General features: G+C 45.8%; 1 pseudogene; it reads left to right on the forward strand.

Annotated features, from left to right (window-relative positions):
* The first annotated feature begins 633 nt into the window (after nucleotides 1–633).
* LOC149340388 (toll-like receptor 1) lies at nucleotides 634–14,912 on the forward strand (annotated as a pseudogene).
* Nucleotides 14,913–17,542: the final 2,630 nt, after the last annotated feature.

Below are 17,542 nucleotides of genomic sequence, written 5' to 3' on the forward strand. Positions count from 1 at the left end.
GAAAAAAACCCAAGATACTTGGACTCCGACACACGGACAAGAAGCGTGAGTCTATAAGGCACCTTTCAAGACCTCATTTAAGTAAATCTGAGCTCGGTCGACCGAGCTTCGACTGTCTAAAGCCAGCGTCGCTCCGGCGCCCTAGCCTACCCGAACGCCAAGGCCTGGCGCGGCGCGAACGCCACGGCGGCAGTCATGGAGTACGGCGTAGTTGGGACGAACGCCTCCACAGACGAATTCGAAACGCCGGATTGGAAAATGATTGTTTGTTACCGTAATCAGGACCCCAAAGCTGTGTCATTAACAGCTCAGAAGTCAAATAAGCAGACCGAAAAGCCGAAGGCGAAACCTCTCCCTCCGCTCCATCCTGAAAAACCGCTTCGACGACTACCGGAGGAAGACTATAAAATTATCTACAGACCAACGGGTGGCGTAGACATCACGTGCTACACCGAGAAATCCATCAGGCAAGCGATCGCATCAGGGAGCGGCATCACCGCCACCGAGGCTGATAAAGACCAATCTAGAACGAACTCTTCAAAGAATGTTTTCACCATATCGACGCCGGTGCAGGCAAGCGCACGACGCTAGGTCGCAGTCAAGCAAATCAAGATAGAAGGCAAAGACATCATCATGACGTCGTACATCGCCCCTCCGGACAAGGCCTTGCAGGGCATCATCTACCGGGCTTACGATGGCGAAACTCAGCAAGAAATGATGAAAGAACTTCGAAAAAGAAACCCAGAAATCGTCCAAGCACGAACCATGGAAAAAACATCAAAGTCCTTCCTGCTCCACTTCGACGCGGACGAATTGCCAGATAGCATCGTATACTTCGGAGTCCTCTACCCAGTCTACCTCTTCATTCCCAAAGTAGAGGCGTGTACGAACTGCAGAGCAGACGGGCACAGAAGAGACGTATGTCCGGAGCCACCGCAACAACGGTGCCCGTACTGCGGCAACCAGCACCTCAAGGAAGAAATTTGCGACCCAGTCTGCATTGTCTGCGGACAATGCAGACAATGCCATTGGCAATCTCAAACCCCAACCCAGAAAAAACAAAATCACTGACTGGGACAAACTTAGGACGATCCGAGACCAAAATCAGGAATCGATCACAGAGCTAGAACAGTGGACACAAACCTCCTATTAGATGTGGGAAAGGCCACTAAAGAACTAGTACATGACCTAGGCGTGACTACGATTGACACCGACTTACACACATGTGGGAGGCAAGGCAAAGCCTAGAAAAAAGATGGCTTAAACAAAAATACAACAAAAACCTTAGAAACAGGATATATACTCACACTCACGGAGGAAATTCAGCACAACTCCGCAGAAATCGCAAGACAGCAATGGAACCATATCTGCGAAAATGTAAATGGCAATCTAGGCACGAGAGAGACGTGGAATCTTTTGCGGCATCTCCTTGATACGGAATCCAACAAAGCTACGACTCAAAGGCAAATCACTAAAATTTTAAACATGGACCCAGGCACGGATCAAGATATTATAAACACGCTACAGGAGAAATACTTAAGCACAACCCGAGAGACGCAGTCTCTACCCGCTTATAAAGGACAACCTAACCCCATCCTGGACGCTGACATAACAATGGCAGAAATAAGAGCAGCCCTCCATAAGATACGCTCGGCATCCGCCCCGGGAGAAGACAATAAGACACTCAGGAACCTAGACGACACTTCTATCACAGCCCTCACGGACTTTGCGAACGAGTGTTGGCGGGAGGGAAAACTCCCAGCGGCTTGGAAACATGCCATCGTTAAATTCATCCCAAAACCGGGAAAAAGCTCGCGCTCGAAAACCTGAGACCTATTTCGCTTACTTCTTGCATAGGAAAACTGGTAGAGCACGTCATACTACACCGACTCCAGTCTCACATGTACAAATAAAATCCACACACTATGGTTGGCTTTAGACCACATTTATCAACACAGGACACGATGCTCAGACTAGCAAACGAAGTCCTATCTCAGGAGCAAGAAAGGAGCGCCAGGGCAATCCTAGCTCTAGATTTAACGAAAGCGTTTGATAACGTCAAATACAAAGCAATCCTAGAATCTCTTTCACCGTTGAATGTAGGCGAAAGAGCGTTTAACTACATCAAGGACTTTCTCTCCGATAGAACGGCTAAAATTCAAATTGGCACAATCAAATCCGACACCTTCTGTTTAGGAGACAGAGGAACGCCGCAAGGATCGGTCCTCTCCCCCTTCTTATTCAATATAACCCTCATCAAAATGGCGCACGCACTCGCAAAAATCCCAGACCTAGAACACTGTACGCGGACGATATCACCCTTTGGACCACCAAGGGGAGTATCCCCGCGATACAAGATTCGCTACAACCAGTGTTGTAGGCGTTACCGAAAAAAAGTAATTAAATACGTTACTCGTTACACTAAAAAAAAAGGAACGTGTTACAGCCCTACGTTACTTACAAAAAAAGGTAACGCGTTACCGTTACCGTTACTAAAAAAAGTATCCCACGTTACTTTGCCGTTACTCCATGGCCATAAATTTTAATCAGTGCGTCTTCGATGTAAGAACTCAAGATAACAATTTTATCAAGCTCATAATCCATATAATTCCAGCTTCACAAAGAAAACATAGCTGAACTCAACAAATTTACAATAATTCTGGTGTGCTTCTGCTTACGAAATTACGCGGGAATTGTGTAGCAATAAAGAAATGCTTAAATGTCCTAGTTCCGGAAAAAATATATTTGCGCACGTAAACAATTTTTTTTTACTTGAACCTGTAGAATTATCGCAAAAATGCGAGTGTTTACGTCAAGGTGTTCAAGGTCAGCTTCGCTCGCTTAGGAACTCAATAACCAGAAACGTAGCCGCAGTTGCAGATAGAAAAAGCCATTTGACTGCAATCCCCTTTCCTGTGCTGTACCATGGTACTCTTTCGACGGCTTTCTTGGGGCCATCTTGAAGTGAACTGGGGACATTCCTGAGTTTACTCAGAAGAGGGAACTGCTTCCACCAAGAATGCGAGAGTGTCGCCTGGGAACGAGACTTTTTGGTTGGAAAACAAGCTTACGCAGAAACTGACTTATAGATGTCTGCAAATGGTCCATTGGTGGTTCGGCGTGTGTCCACTCTTTAGAGAGTTGTGTGTGTGCGAGTGGTTTGGGGGTGAAGACAAATGTGTGACTGCGTGTTCGTGCTTTTTTTTAGTTGAGTGCCTCGTCAAGGGCGGGTGTTTTTTGGCATGCATGCGAGCCGCAACAAGGGTCGTCGAGAACGCTGGTAGATTTAGTTTATTTGCAACATCTTTTTCGTCGTTTATTTTTTATTTTTTTTGAAAAAGAGGCGGATGGCGACAATTGAAATAAAAAGTAACTAGTAACGTGACACCTCACGTTACTGAAAAATGTTAACGTAAGTACGTTACCCGTTACAGTTCCGAAATGGTAACGAGTACGTTACTAAGTTACCGAAAAAGTAACGCGTTACCGGTAACGCCGTTACTTGTAACGCGTTACCGACAACACTGGCTACAACAAGCGGCTACAACAAGCGGCTACAACAAGCGGCAACAAGCGAGTCCCGCGGAGGCACAAGCCACGGGACTCGCGTGTTCCCCCAAAAAACCTGAAGTCCTCATCCTACACCCAAAGCGTCAAAGAAAGAATAAAGCGCCTGAGATCAAAACCTACGCGGAAGGGGCAGCCATCCCAGAAGTGGAAACACTGAGAATCTTGGGAATGCTGATACAGCCAACCAAAAAAAACGACACACTAATGAAGAAACTGAGAAACACTGTAAACCAAATGTCCTTCGTCATCAGACGCATCGCGAATATGCGAGGAGGAGTTAAAGAAGCCGAGACCGGGAAACTAATTCAAGCCTTCGTTCTTAGCAGAGTCATCTACTCTACACCATACGTCCCCCTCACAGTCAGAGAAAGAGACGACCTGTATTCTCTAATTAGACAGTCTTACAAAATTACGCTCAATCTCCCTCGTCATACTCCAAATTAAAAACAACTACAGTTAGGAATTCATAACACCTTAGCGGAAATGATGGAAGCACACCTCACCGCACAATATGAAAGGCTATCAGGCACTGAAACGGGACGTTTCATCCTAAAGAAAGCTGGAATACAATATGAAGGAATCCGTACACACACCTTGCCAATTCCAAGACACGTGCATGAACACCTAACAGTCCCTCCTCTGCCTAAAAACATGCATACACACTACGATACGGACGGACAGAAGAAAGGCTAGGGCACAAAAAAATTCACGAAAGATTTTCAGTTCAGAAAGACACGGCGCACGTAGACGTGGCAGAACATGCGGACAGAGACACCTTTTCTCTGGCAGTTGTCGATCATCGAGGTTCTCTCCTTGCATCGGCGACAATCGATAAAACAAAATTTCCGGAGGAGGCCGAAGAAGCTGCCACAACTTCAGCCATTACCTCCACCACTGCCAAATACATTATCAGCGACTCTAAAACCGCAATTCGAAATTTTGATAAAGGAAGGGCCCACTCAGCAGCCATCAAAAGTTTACAAAAAATTTCGAATACTTGTCAGATCACATTGATCTGGGTCCCCTCCCATTCGGACCATCCTGGAAACGAGGCGGCGCACCAATTTGCCCGAGGATTCGTGGTTAACCGGGAGGTGCGCTACCCCGAGCTCAGGTCAGCCAAGGAGCGAATGACAACCTACAAAGAAATTACTGCCCACTTCAATAAAGAAAGACAAAACCACAAAAATCTCTGAGTAAAACACAACAAGTCATAACGTAAGAGTAGCGCAAAACCAGGACGACGGACACAAGGGGAGAGAACACACACCAACAACACACACCAACAACACACACCAACAGCACAGCCCCGTCTGTTCTCTCTGTGGGCACCAGAAGGAAGACACACCGCACATCTTATACTCATGTAATCAAGACAAGCCATCGCAGAGTCTACAGCTCTCTACCCAATCTCAGTCGGAGGCCGCGCTGCTCAGCTCGGACCCGGAGGTTCAACTTCGAGTCACAGAGCGAGCCGAAGAGGTCGCCGAACGACATCGTCGGTCGGCCTCTTGGCGTCCGGCCTAGAAGAGGAGCCCACCGCGGGGAGGGGAACATCACCCCAATCTGCGCCTAAGACCTCTTCTTCAATAAAGTTCACCTCCTCCTCCTCCTTTACACTCCTTACAACCTCGTTCATAATCTCATACCTGCAGTTTTCATTTGTCAGATCTAAGTATCAATGCCGGGATTATTTTCTCCACCACATACCAAAAAAATCGACACTTGTCTTGTCGCTACAGACAACTCGTATATAATCCGAATATGTTTTGGGGTGCATGTTCGTTATTAACTTGCAAAGTACGCGTGCACAAAGGTAATCTTGCTTACTTACTACAGGTTGAAGTCGATAGTCGAAGACACCGTCCGCGCCACTAATGGATCGCGGGTGATGAAGAAAATCTAATTAAAAACAAAATAAAAAGGTCACAGTGCCAAGAAAATAAATCGCTTTCAATAAAGATGAAAAAGGGAAAGGTTGAGGAGATGAAAGCTTTAAAGACAGCGTGGGATGTGACTGGAATAGTTAGCGGAACATGTCAGCCCGGATCACAGCGCCAACGCGCGCTTTTCGCCCTCTTGCTGAAAGCACACACACTGGACAATTTGGCCGGAGGCATTTCCTCCCCGTCACAAACTTTTGTGTCCTCACCTTTTGCACAATCGCTGATACTGGTGTATCAAGCGTTTAGTTATCTCCGACCTTAGTCATAATGTCGATGTCATTGCCTTCACCAAATACTAAAGTGATGTGGACTTAATGCCACGTATGCTCTGTTTTGTCTTCTTTAGAAATACAATTCCTTCTGAATAAAGTAATCATTTGTGAGTCAGTGCTTTGCCTGTGTCGGCTCTTCTCGCCCGTCGGTTTTGGCGCTGTTTTTCAATATGGTAATTCATAACCAACTTGCCAAGCTTTTCATAATTCATGACTCATTTCGTCGCAGAAGAAAAATTGCACACTACCGGAATGTGCTCTTGGGTACATGGTTATTATTAACTGGCAAAATGAGTGTCGAAAAACGTAAGCCCCTATCACACGCAACCGGGATAATCTCCAAAACATGCGACCCCAAACGAAACAGCGAAAAACCACGGGACGAGGCCTGTGTTTGCGCCCTGAAATTGTACAATGGTTTTTGACAGGAAAAATAATTTAGGGTTTCATGAGAGGGGCCGCTCTCAGGAAGGGAGGCAGCCTTTCCCACTTTTGTAGGCGACGTAATAGAACGGAAGCTACTGACCGACCAACATTGTCTAAACACCGTTGATAGTAAATTATCCAGCAAAGCACAGGTTTGCTCATGAAGTCACTCTACTTCCTTCGGATATGAATGTTTCAGATTTAATAATCCGTAATTAATATGAGAAGCCGCTTAACGTGAAAAGTTTATTGCAGCTTACATTCGTTTTAAGAGCTAAGTTACGGAAAATCTCCGGGTGTCTAACGTTTGAATATTGTTCATTTCGGTGTTTTAAAGCCTCCCATGATCAGTGCGTAGTTTGTTCTAAATGTGATGATCAAGAACACCTTATCAAGCTCTCTTTAAGACAAAAACAACTCTTCCTTGGCTTAGAGCTTGCCACATGAGAAATTTTTAGTTCTCAATATTTTAAATGAACAGTGCCCCACTTTCAATAGCCATACAAGTGTTTGATGCAGATGTAAAGGTCCTGCTTACGAGTACGGGTGGCCCGCTGCTTTACTCTTCGTACTGGCCATGGAAACAGCAATGAATTACCTTGAGGAAACTTCTTTACCGACGAAGTCATTTTACTTTTTGCAGCCAGCAAGGAATAACAATAGTATTAGTTGTTTTATAATAATAAAAATTACCAACGCAAAAAAAGATCAATTCTTCACTTTGCTTTACCAGTATTTTAAACATCAAAGCATATATTAATATAAAATATCCTAAAGATGAATCTAGCCATCACATTTTGTGAACCAAAGTTCTCTTAGTTGGTGGAATGAAGTGAGAAAGAAAAAAAGAAAAGAAATATTCTTGCATCTGTCTTTACCATGAAAAGAAAATTGTTATATGCTGTGGATTTTCTCCTTTTACGCGGTAGGCCTCCAACAAAAACGCAGAAAAATTCACGAAAGAAACCTGCAGTCTGTGTCATGGAAATGCTTGGAGCGCGTCTCAAACTTTATTAGGAGGGGCACTTATCTCCAGGGGTCCCGCACTCATATCTGCTGATAACACCTGCGGTTTTCCGTAACTGAGTTCCACGAACTTCGATTTAGAAGTCGTTTTTCAGATTGCATGACTTGTGCAGCGATACGTCGGGTTCACAATTAACGCGCACGTCTGACTTTTGCCTTTTTCTGTTGACTTAATGTACGGGCAAGCAGAACTGTTTCTTTTTTTTTTTCATGTGTCTTCCCGACGGCTGTAAATTTCGTGCGACTTCGGATTTAGTCTCTTCATTAAGGCACAAGCTCCTCCTTGTCACAACCGACCAACTCTTGGCCGCCATCGAACGGTGTTACAGAGAAACGAATGCTATGCTGGTTCTTCTCGTATCTTCAGACCTGGGTGAGGCTAGTCACTGCTCCACAAACATCCAGTAAGGCGAACTAAGCCCTTTAGTCACAAATGAACACAAATTAACGTCGCTCATTGCACACCTGAATGAAAGATCTATTAATTAATGCAGCTTACTCTAACTCACAAGAATATGTACTAGAAGGTAATTTCGTCGTCTCGTCGCGCTGGTCTAACCCCAAAGAAATCAGAACCGACCAGTCACCTCGTGCGGCTGCTCCAACCTGTAACAAGAAAGGCCTTAGCTTCCTATAGGCCATAAAACCCAACACAACAGGAAAGGAACAGAAAAAAAAGGTCTGAATTAGACATTTCATCCTCACAAAAAGCTTCATCAGCAAAGAATCGACACGAGCGCTGTAAATAAACAAAGGTGTTTGTCGGTTTAAGAGAAGACACGTAAAATAAAACGGCGAATGTGGTCAAAATTTTCGATTTCTCATTTTATTTTTGCTTTCGTAACACGCAGGTCCTCATCTGTCTCGCTGCGAAAAATTGTAGTTAAGAATGCAGTAGTAATTTAGAATAGGACGTTTTCTTAATGAGTGGTTGTAGAAAATTGAGAGCGTGTCTTCCTTCTGATGGTCCCGGCGCATCGCGAATCCCGGCGGAATTCAAAGAAGAGGCACCACTTAGTTTCAGCATGAGAAGGAGAGATAAGAGCCTCTGCTGGTTGATATTCCGCATTTCTCTGACCAAAAGGAAATGCCAACGAGGGAATAAACTTGAGGGCTATTTTTTTTTGCCATAACTTTTTCTAGAATTTATTTCACTAATTTCTTCGCCATATCGTAATAAATGAGGGCGGATTGATTCTCTTCGTGCCGCTTGAATTGTGAGACGTTGACGAGTGCAAAAAAGCTCCTCTTTTTTCCATGTACAAGAACAATAGTTTTTGAAATATATTTTTTTGCAAGAAAGGGTTCAAGGTTGCATTATCAGGATGCATGCTGCAGCTTAACTTTTACTTGTCTTAGTGCTGGCCTTATAAAAAGAATCAACAGTTCATTACTCGGAACTAGAGATGTAAAATTTCAAGAAATTTTGAATGGCATGAAAAAAACCGTTTTTTTTTTTCAGGGTTTTTTTTCATGAAAAATTGGAACTTTTGCAAAACGTGACAAGAACAGATTTATTTGCAACAGCAGAACGATCAATAATTGTGCTCCGAAGTTCAGTCGAATATACAGTTATAGATGTCATATCGTGAAACGAACTTCTTGTTCTATTGCACCGAGAAGATAAATAATGATTTGCACTTCAGGCGAAAATGGAGATATAAATATCATATTTGTGGAACACACTTCTTGTTCTATTGCACCAAGAAAGGGAACCTGGAAACTGATCAATAAGTCACTCCATATCGGACTAAGAGTCACTGTAGCTGGATGCGGCACTACGCGCAGCAGCATGGATTGAACCTGCGTCCACAGCTAAGTTTGACTGCACATACACAAGCTTTCGAACGCGTTCCCCTGAAAGCCTGTTGCGAATCCTTCTATGGACGTTTCCGAAACGGGACCAGTTTCGTTCGCAGCTGGCGGATGATGGTGGTATCTGCAGCAGTCGGCAAGCCAGACAAGTTAGCGGCTGGTTGGTGCAAAGGTATTGCCACCAGGTAGATGGGGCCTCGTGCTTCGCTGAAGACCCCTGTCCTGGACCCAATTCCTATTGATGTCCTGTACTCTGCTGCGTTGGAAATCAAGAAGCTAGGCTTGTATTTGGCTGAAACCGCTTACGTGCACAGCAGCCTATGTTATTTATGCCATGTGTGTAGCGCTGTAGAACTTGCAGCCATTTTGTTCTACTTTAGCCGTGAGTTCAAGTATTTGTGTGTTTTTAAGTCAAGCCTGGATCTTACATGTGACCTGGCCTTCAAGCCGCGTACTCGCAGCACGAACAATTTAAAAGCACTACCTGGCAACAGCGATGACGACTGCTCTCCAATCGTTCAACGATGCACACTGTAATGGTTATCAAAGGAAAAACAAAAACCTAAACTGAAAGCAAGCAATCATAAGACCTTGAAATGGCGTTGTGAAATTTTCGATGTTTCTTTCCATTTTTCCTCGTCTGAAAAAAACGAGAAAACCGGTTTTTTTTTTCAAAATTGCAGTGTTTTTTTTTCAGGCCTTCACATCTCTACTCAGAACACAGCTTTGTGAACCTGCTGAAAAAAAAAAAAAACATGCGCACTTCATCTTGAACTATTTAACATTCATGGAATAACATAGCAAGATTAGTATATATAAGTACAAAGTGTCTACACCAGCTAGCTTAAACTTAAAATAAGTTATGAATTAAGTAGGGGTGTGCGAATATCAAATTTTTCGAATACGAATCGAATACGAATACTTGGTTCCGAATGTCGAATCGAATATCGAATAATCAAGGACAGATGAATTTAACCACTACAAAACATTATTTGAGCACCCAAGAACATCACAGTTCAACTATCAGTGATGAAATGAACACAAAAGATGTGTACGACTGCACAAAAAGTATCAAAGTCTCGCATAATATTCATAGAAGAGTGGAAATATCAGAGAAGATGGCAGTACACAGCATTGATTAAGGCTAGCTTGCCATAAGTACAAAAGCGCGTTGCTGGGATGAACATAAAAGGTTGTCGTGAAGGAAAACCGGCTGCTGCTCCACACGGTCAGGCAGAAGTAGTTAGTTCCCTTCTAGGTGAAGCGACTTCTCCAGCCACAAAAATGCTCTCTAACTTGGCACTGAACTGTCACGTATTGCGAGGTATTTCGTGCAGAGCTCTGACTATACCAGCTCGCAGGCATAGCCACAAAGAAGCTCACCAGCGTAGCCAGCTACTGCATGGCCCAACGTTACGCATTGCTCTGGGCGCCGCTATATTGTTATGTCTCTTTTGATAGGACTTGCGCACCGAAATGAACGCCGGTGCTACCAATAGAATATCCGGCGGAGTACGAATATTCGCGTCGGATAAAATATTCGAAACAACACGAATACTTAGATTTCGAATCGAATACGAATACTAAAAATATACTATTCGGATTGTATTCGAAAATTTCGAATATTCGCACACCCCTAGAAATAAGCTCACAAAGCAAACACTGCGTTCTAAATTAGTTTACGTTAAATGTATAACGAACGAAAATAGTCGCAGTTTCTGCACCCCGCCCAATAAGTATGCTCTGTAAGTATGGTCTTCGTAATATTGTGAAGGAAACAAAGCTCAGATATCAGCCCGATTGAGGGTATCGTGCACAGCCTGCCTTGGCAAGCGGTAGCGGGTGACGCAAGCCTCGGCTAGTTTCGTCCCCGAATGTAGTACAGTTGCATGGAGCAGGCCGGTGGCGGCAGGAATGTGGCCGGCACTCATACCGCGGTCCTCTTAGCTTTAGAACGTTTGTGGGGACCAAAGTTTAGGGATGCGCGCAGTATGGTCAAGCACAACGGTAGAATGGTCGGCGAGGTTGTGAACGCCCTCTACGTTCTCAAAGAGGCTGAATCCGGTATTAAGCAGTGACGTGAATGTTTTCCAGCTTAAACCTAACTTATAATGAGATGGTCAAGTTTTCTTGATTCGTAAACTGGACACATCCATTGAGTTTTTTTTTATTATTAATGTCTAGATTTTCAGTGAACGCCAATTGTGAAAATTTTGAACTAATGCTTTCTGAGTTCGGTCGACATTGCGCTGTGTGTTCGCAATGTACAGTCTAGATTCTCAGTCGTATATTAAAGCTAATATGCCAGAAATCAAGCTCTAAATCTGTGTATGGTAAGGAGAACCGATGTCCTCACCTTCAAACAACTTTTTGATCCTAAGGGAAGCCGTAAGGCTCCATTACACGAATGGCTCCATTACAAGCGCTCGTGTTGTGTCTTCACTCCTACTTTGTCCTCGTTTTTGGCGCTAATCTTCATCATGAAAAAGATTCAACTCGCCCAACTTTCCACCTTACGAATGAGAAGCAAGCCAATCAATCTGGTTACTTTTGGCATAGACTGCACATTTTCTCCCCAGAATTTTTTATCAGCGCGTTTTTCACTTCGTTCAGAATTGTAGTTTCTTTAACATTTTATATCATGTGCGACACGGGCTATCTCCAGTACACCTTCAGAAGGGGCCCGCAAGCTTATCAATGTGGCTTTCTCTTGCTTTCCCCGTCAGCTTCCCATTCATCCTCTTACTGCAGCAAACGGAGACTGATCTCCCCACAAGAGCAGCCGAGTAGTACTGTAGGCCAATCTGCCGACTTTACAATTGTGCTAATGGTAGTGTATGCAAAAATTCAGCACGGAGTAGTTAAAACCATGAACAATAAATAAAACAAAAAACTAAATAAAATAAAAACAGAGCAGTGTAGTCGAATTCGCCGCCACTGCGATAGGCGTAAGTTTTCATCCAACAATAAAAGCATCGCGCGACAAGTTCAATATTATTTATCTCACAGAAATAAGGTATTCAGGTCTTTTTTCCCGACATCTGCTAGAATGCGCGGAAAAACAGGGCCGATCACCAGAGAACTAGGTGAAAGCAGAAAGAGAACACCAGGCGTCAACGTCTGGGGCGCACTACTGCCTAATCAAGAAAACAAGCCGTGCGACTTGCTGAAAGAGTACGAACTCAAAAAAATTAATGATTCCTCAGGAATTGTCGTCGCTTCGGCCCAGATGGCTGGGGTGCGCTTGTCTTCTCTCTCCCTCGAATTACTGCCACCCTCGCTGCAGTGGTAGTTGCTCGTTGAGCGCCACTCGATGAGCCAGTTCGCTTTCCTTTTCTTCCTTCTTACAAACACTTACATCCTCACCTAACAGGGCCAGTTCCCCAGGAGGATAAAGGTGTGGACGCCATGACGCGGGTGACTCCTGGTGATTCTGGCCATATCCTTGAGTAGACACTTGTCCGTTACAGCGCTGAATTTATATTAATATACATCTGTGTAGATAACCCAACCTGTCCTTCTTCCTTTGCAGTGCTACATGCAGGAAAAAACACTGCTTGGAGTTCTCTGCCTGCGAATCGTCATCTCTGACAGACATTCGGTTTGTGAAAACAAAGGCAGCCCAGATGAGGAACCCTTACGTATCAAAAACTGCACATTGAGGGACTGGAACGACATTGTTCATGTCAGCTGCGTTATCATCACAAAAATTCAGTCGTCATTCGGCCGTCAGGCTGCTTTAATCAGGGGAGCCGCTACATACCCACCAAAGCTCCCGAAGGAAAAAGTTCTTCAGGGTGGAAAGAAATGTCTCTCGATCCGCGACCTTAGCTTTTGAATGCTGCTATAAATATTCACTGAAGAAAGTATCAGGTGAAGTGAAATTTAATTTGAAGCTTTTCATCCCCATTATCCAGTTTGGTGCGTCATTGGGGGCTTTTTCATTGAACTGATGAACCAAACGAAAAGCAGTATATCATCGATATATTTGCATCATCATCAGCGAGTAAAGCTAAAGAAGGGAAAATAAACGCAGACAATAATCATGTGTACATCTGCTGTAAAATTTACGCCCAAACATTTGAGGGCAGTACGTCAAGTGCATTGCACGATATAAGTCAGGTATTTCCAAGAGGCACCGAAGATCTATCACGTGCATTACGTGACAGTGTTGCGCTGGGAAGTTCTGAACGCATTATATTTTACGCCTGTTCTTTTACGCAACTTCCCAGAAGCGCAGGAAAATCGGCAAGAGTGCATCAAGTCGAGACTTAAGCAATAAGCTTTAGACGATTTGTATGCGACGTGCATTTGCCGGTGTACAACTTCAGCAACGTTTAATTTCTGGATTCCAATCAATCTAAATATTACTTCTGACATTTTTTCAATCCGCACTTTAAAAATGGATGATGCAGTCCTGAGGCCCGAAGATTATATTCCGTCTAGTTTTTTTTTTTTTCATCGCTAAACCTTCTCTTAAATCCCTTACATGGGACGGAAGGACCCTGTATTGTCTTCTGGATCACGACTTATGCACTCTACGTACCTGCGCTCGAAGACCTCACTTTGGAAATGTGTTCTCTCAGGGTGATGTCCAGTTCACCATTTTCCCGCCTCAGCCATCTCAATGCAATCGATCTGTACAACAACAAACTGACCACCGTCTTCGCTGAAAATTTCAAGGGACTGCATGAGCAGTCTGAAGAAACTCACTCTATCAGAAAACACGATCGTCATTAGCAGTCCCGCTCCATATTTTCTGCGTTGCTTAGCCTAGACATCCTGCATTTAGGAGCGAATGAGGTCGAAATCCTTTTTCCGGAAATTTTCATTAGTCTGAGCCTGAGTACCTTGTCGCTGTCATCTGACTTGATTTCAAAGTGGTCGCAGCCAGTCTTCTCCCGTATGGCAAGGCTGGAAAACCTGCAGCTGGAGAACAACAAGATTACAGTTCTGGACGGCGATATGCACAAAGACGTTGCGAAGCTCCTTGCAATAAACATTTGCAATAACCCTTGGGACTGCAAAAACTTCAGCATTAGAAATGTGGAGCGTCTTTTGTTCCAACGGGATAAACAGGTTTGCTCTGAAAATTGTGTCAACTGATGGTACATCCGTTATTTTGCCCTATTACTGCGCGTCAAGGTCCAAGCATATCAACGGCTCATATCCGGTGAACGGTGGTGGCGAAATAGGCCCTCTGGCAAACAATGCCGCCAAGAGAGTCCTTCCAAGCCCTGAAGCATGCCATCTCCCCGACTCCTCATCGTCAGGGTGCCTGTCATTCATGTTGTTCTTGTGGGCTCTGTGACGGGTTATGCCCTCGACGTCAAAAGATGGTACATCCGTTACATTGCCCTACTTCTGCGCGTCAAGGTTCAAGGATATCGACGACTGAAATCCTGTGAACGGGTTTTCTGGGACGCCTTGACTTCGCAGCACAACTTGGACGCGGACTGCGTTCGCGTCTACGTGGCACCCACGCTTGAGTCCTCCGCCCTTCGATTCCGCGTGTGCATGGTGCGAGCGCGACTTCATTCCCGGCATGGCTGTTGTAGAAAATATGTATCGTGCCATAGCGCAGAGTCGAAAATCGCTGTTTGTGCTCAGTAGAGAGTTCTGCGCCAGCCGCTGGTGCATATTCGAACTGACCCTTGCGCAGCACCGGCTTTTCGAGTGGGACCGCGAGAATCAGATGGTGCATATTGTACGTGAGGAAATCGGAGAATCCCAAATGTGCTTTCTGCTGAAGTATTTGACCAAAACCAGGACTTATGTTCAAGTCTCCACCGTGGAGACTGACACCACTGTGAAAGACTTCTCTTGGCTACAACTGATAGCTGCTTTGCTATTCTGACTGAATCAATCAGCCATAGTGCACTGCAGGTGCGATGAATGAACTTTCCTTTAAACGGTCTGTTTTTTACAGGATGGTATGCTTGGGGATCGGGACCGAAGTCCTCACCGCATGGCGATGAAGTAGGAAGACTACGGAGGGAAGCCTTCAGGATAATGGCGAGTCTTGAAAGTTTATTTTACATATTTGCAACATAAGGAGTAGACCAATAGTCAGAAAAGTCGCTGGTCGAGCCTCCAATGGGCCTTTAGCCTCTTGATATGCTCCGCCCTCACCATGTGACCGCATACACCGCACAGAAACACAAGCAGGCAAGGAGGAACTTCGGCGTCTTGCAGTCGCGAACTGTTTGGTTTGCTGCGGGCCGACCAGGTCCAAAGGGCTTCTGTGCGGCGATCCTGCCTTGGGAAACACGAGATCTGACGGCTCGCAGCGGTGAACTCATCAGGAAGGAAGGAGGAATTAGCCTTGTCTACCTCCGTTTTGTCGGGCTTCTAAGGAGCAAGTGGGCGGCGGGTTGGCTCCGCCGTCGCTGCCGCTCGGTGTCTCCTCCACCGGTCCGCGGGAAACCGCAGTGCGGGAGACGCGCCGCATTCAGCATCACCAGCGAAGGGGCTTAGCTGCCTTTGTTCACGGCGACGCAGTCGCGAGTAGCCGCCCCCAGGACAGCGTTTTTTGCATCCTCTCCGACCAACCACGCCTTTGGTCACGGTAGCTCGATGGTACCTGCCTGGCTCGTCTATCTCCGCTGGCTGGGCCTCCGATCACAACAGTCCGTCCGCCGCCAAGAAGACGCTACTATGTGGTTGTAGCTGATTGGTGCACCACCTTGCCCCTTTTTGCAGCGGAGTTCAATTCGTAATGATCACGACAATTACGAATCCATTTGTTTCCTTTCGATCTGCATGGCAGCGTACTGCCATCACCTTTGCGCAACTTTGCAAAGCTTCGCTCAATATCGGAGCCAAAGTTGCATTAATGTTCCTAATGCTTAAAAAAAAACGACTCCAGGAACTCATGCAAGTGACCTACAATGGCCCGTCTTGCTAGCACTTCCGCTTGTCAGCGAACGCAGCTAGTCCTAGACATCACCAGTGCATGATGCAAAACAATTTTCATGGAAAAAACGCTAGACCACTGCCGCTAAAATTTACTAAGAGCACCCAAGGTCTATACTCACTCAAAACTTTTTTCTGCAGGAGAGAAAAAAAGCAAACAGCAGAGACTTTCATTCTCGGAATCCGCTGCTAGCGACTCACGCCGTGACTCGAAGGGGGTGCCTATCCTTCAGCCGCGCCCTGCGGGGTCGCAAACTGACAGTAACTTCGACAGCGGAGGCCCGACAAAATCCGAAGGACTTATGTCTGAGTTCACACCTTCGAGATCCAGACGCCACACGACAATGATTTGTTTCGCACCCCGGCCGCAAGTCTCCAACACCTGAGCAGGACTTGAAAAGAATGCGAGAGGGAGACGATCGAGTGTGAAAGAAATGCTTACGAGTACTCCTTTCTCGGTACAGAGGTGTCCTTCGACTGGCGCGAGTTCTGCTGCGTTCTTTGGTGCGGCAGCTCCACGTTCTTCTCTAAGGCCTGCTGCATGTTTCACCCGTCCTGGAAGAATTACCACAGCGTTGCCACAATGGGTCAGGCGGCTTTCGCTTTGTCTGAACACGCCTAGTAAGTCTGGCCCTCTTGCGGTGCCTATCGCATCTGGAGTGCCGCGATGACAGGATCGGACGATTACGTGGCTGGCCGGCCTTTAACCTTACAATGTCCTCGGCGCGTACTTTGTCCCTTCTCTGAGGACCACCCTTTGGCTTGGCTCTCAGCGCGCGCGGCCGCCTTCCGGAAACGGACCTAGCTGTTCTGTCCTGCGCGCCTCCCTTACTCGCGGTGCCCTCACCCTTCACGTCTTCTCTTTGACGCAGCACCGAGCCGCATCTCTCATTCGAATTCGAACTAACGGCTCATGCTTTTGGTGAGTCAATGTACGTCGGAGTATCTAACTGTCCCGACTGCACTTTACTTTCTTGTGAACATAACTTGCTCTCCTTAGGCTTACGATTCGACCCTACGACCCTTACTCCCTGGCCCGCTACTTTATCTTTACCACGCTCTTTGGCAAACGTTGCGTTCTGGCATTGTGTTTCAGCGGTGCACACTGGTGACTCGCGGTCACTCTCTTTACAGCAAAGCGTTGTCTCCAATCTTTGGTTGCAATTGTTCGCCGACCGCATCAAAGAGCCTCCCTTGATTCCTTCACTTCGCTGGCCGGCGAGCTCACTGCTCTCTTCCTGAGTGAAAACATAAGCCTCACTTTTCACAACAGCCTCTGCCTCAGGGCTAGAGACGGCCGCCTTGCCTCTGTTCGCATTGCTAATGCTCGCTAACGAAGCAGGTCTCTGGGCTTCGGCTCAGTCGCTCCAACTCACAGTTCGGTGTTGGGTCCCCTTACACTCGTCCTTCAGTAAATTCCCGTGATGACCTCCCTATAATGATCTAAGGACGGCTTATCCCCGGCCATCGAAATCTTGAGCGTTTTTGTTCTGGGTACTACCCTCTAGACCGCAGAAATCCGCCTCCTTCCCGAAAAGCGCATGTTATTCTCGGCTCAAAACCACCGCTTTG

The sequence above is a fragment of the Amblyomma mixtum genome, chromosome 6 (genome assembly GCF_055824585.1).
Source record: "Amblyomma mixtum isolate Tamu chromosome 6, ASM5582458v1, whole genome shotgun sequence".
NCBI classification, from domain to species: Eukaryota; Metazoa; Arthropoda; class Arachnida; order Ixodida; family Ixodidae; genus Amblyomma; species Amblyomma mixtum.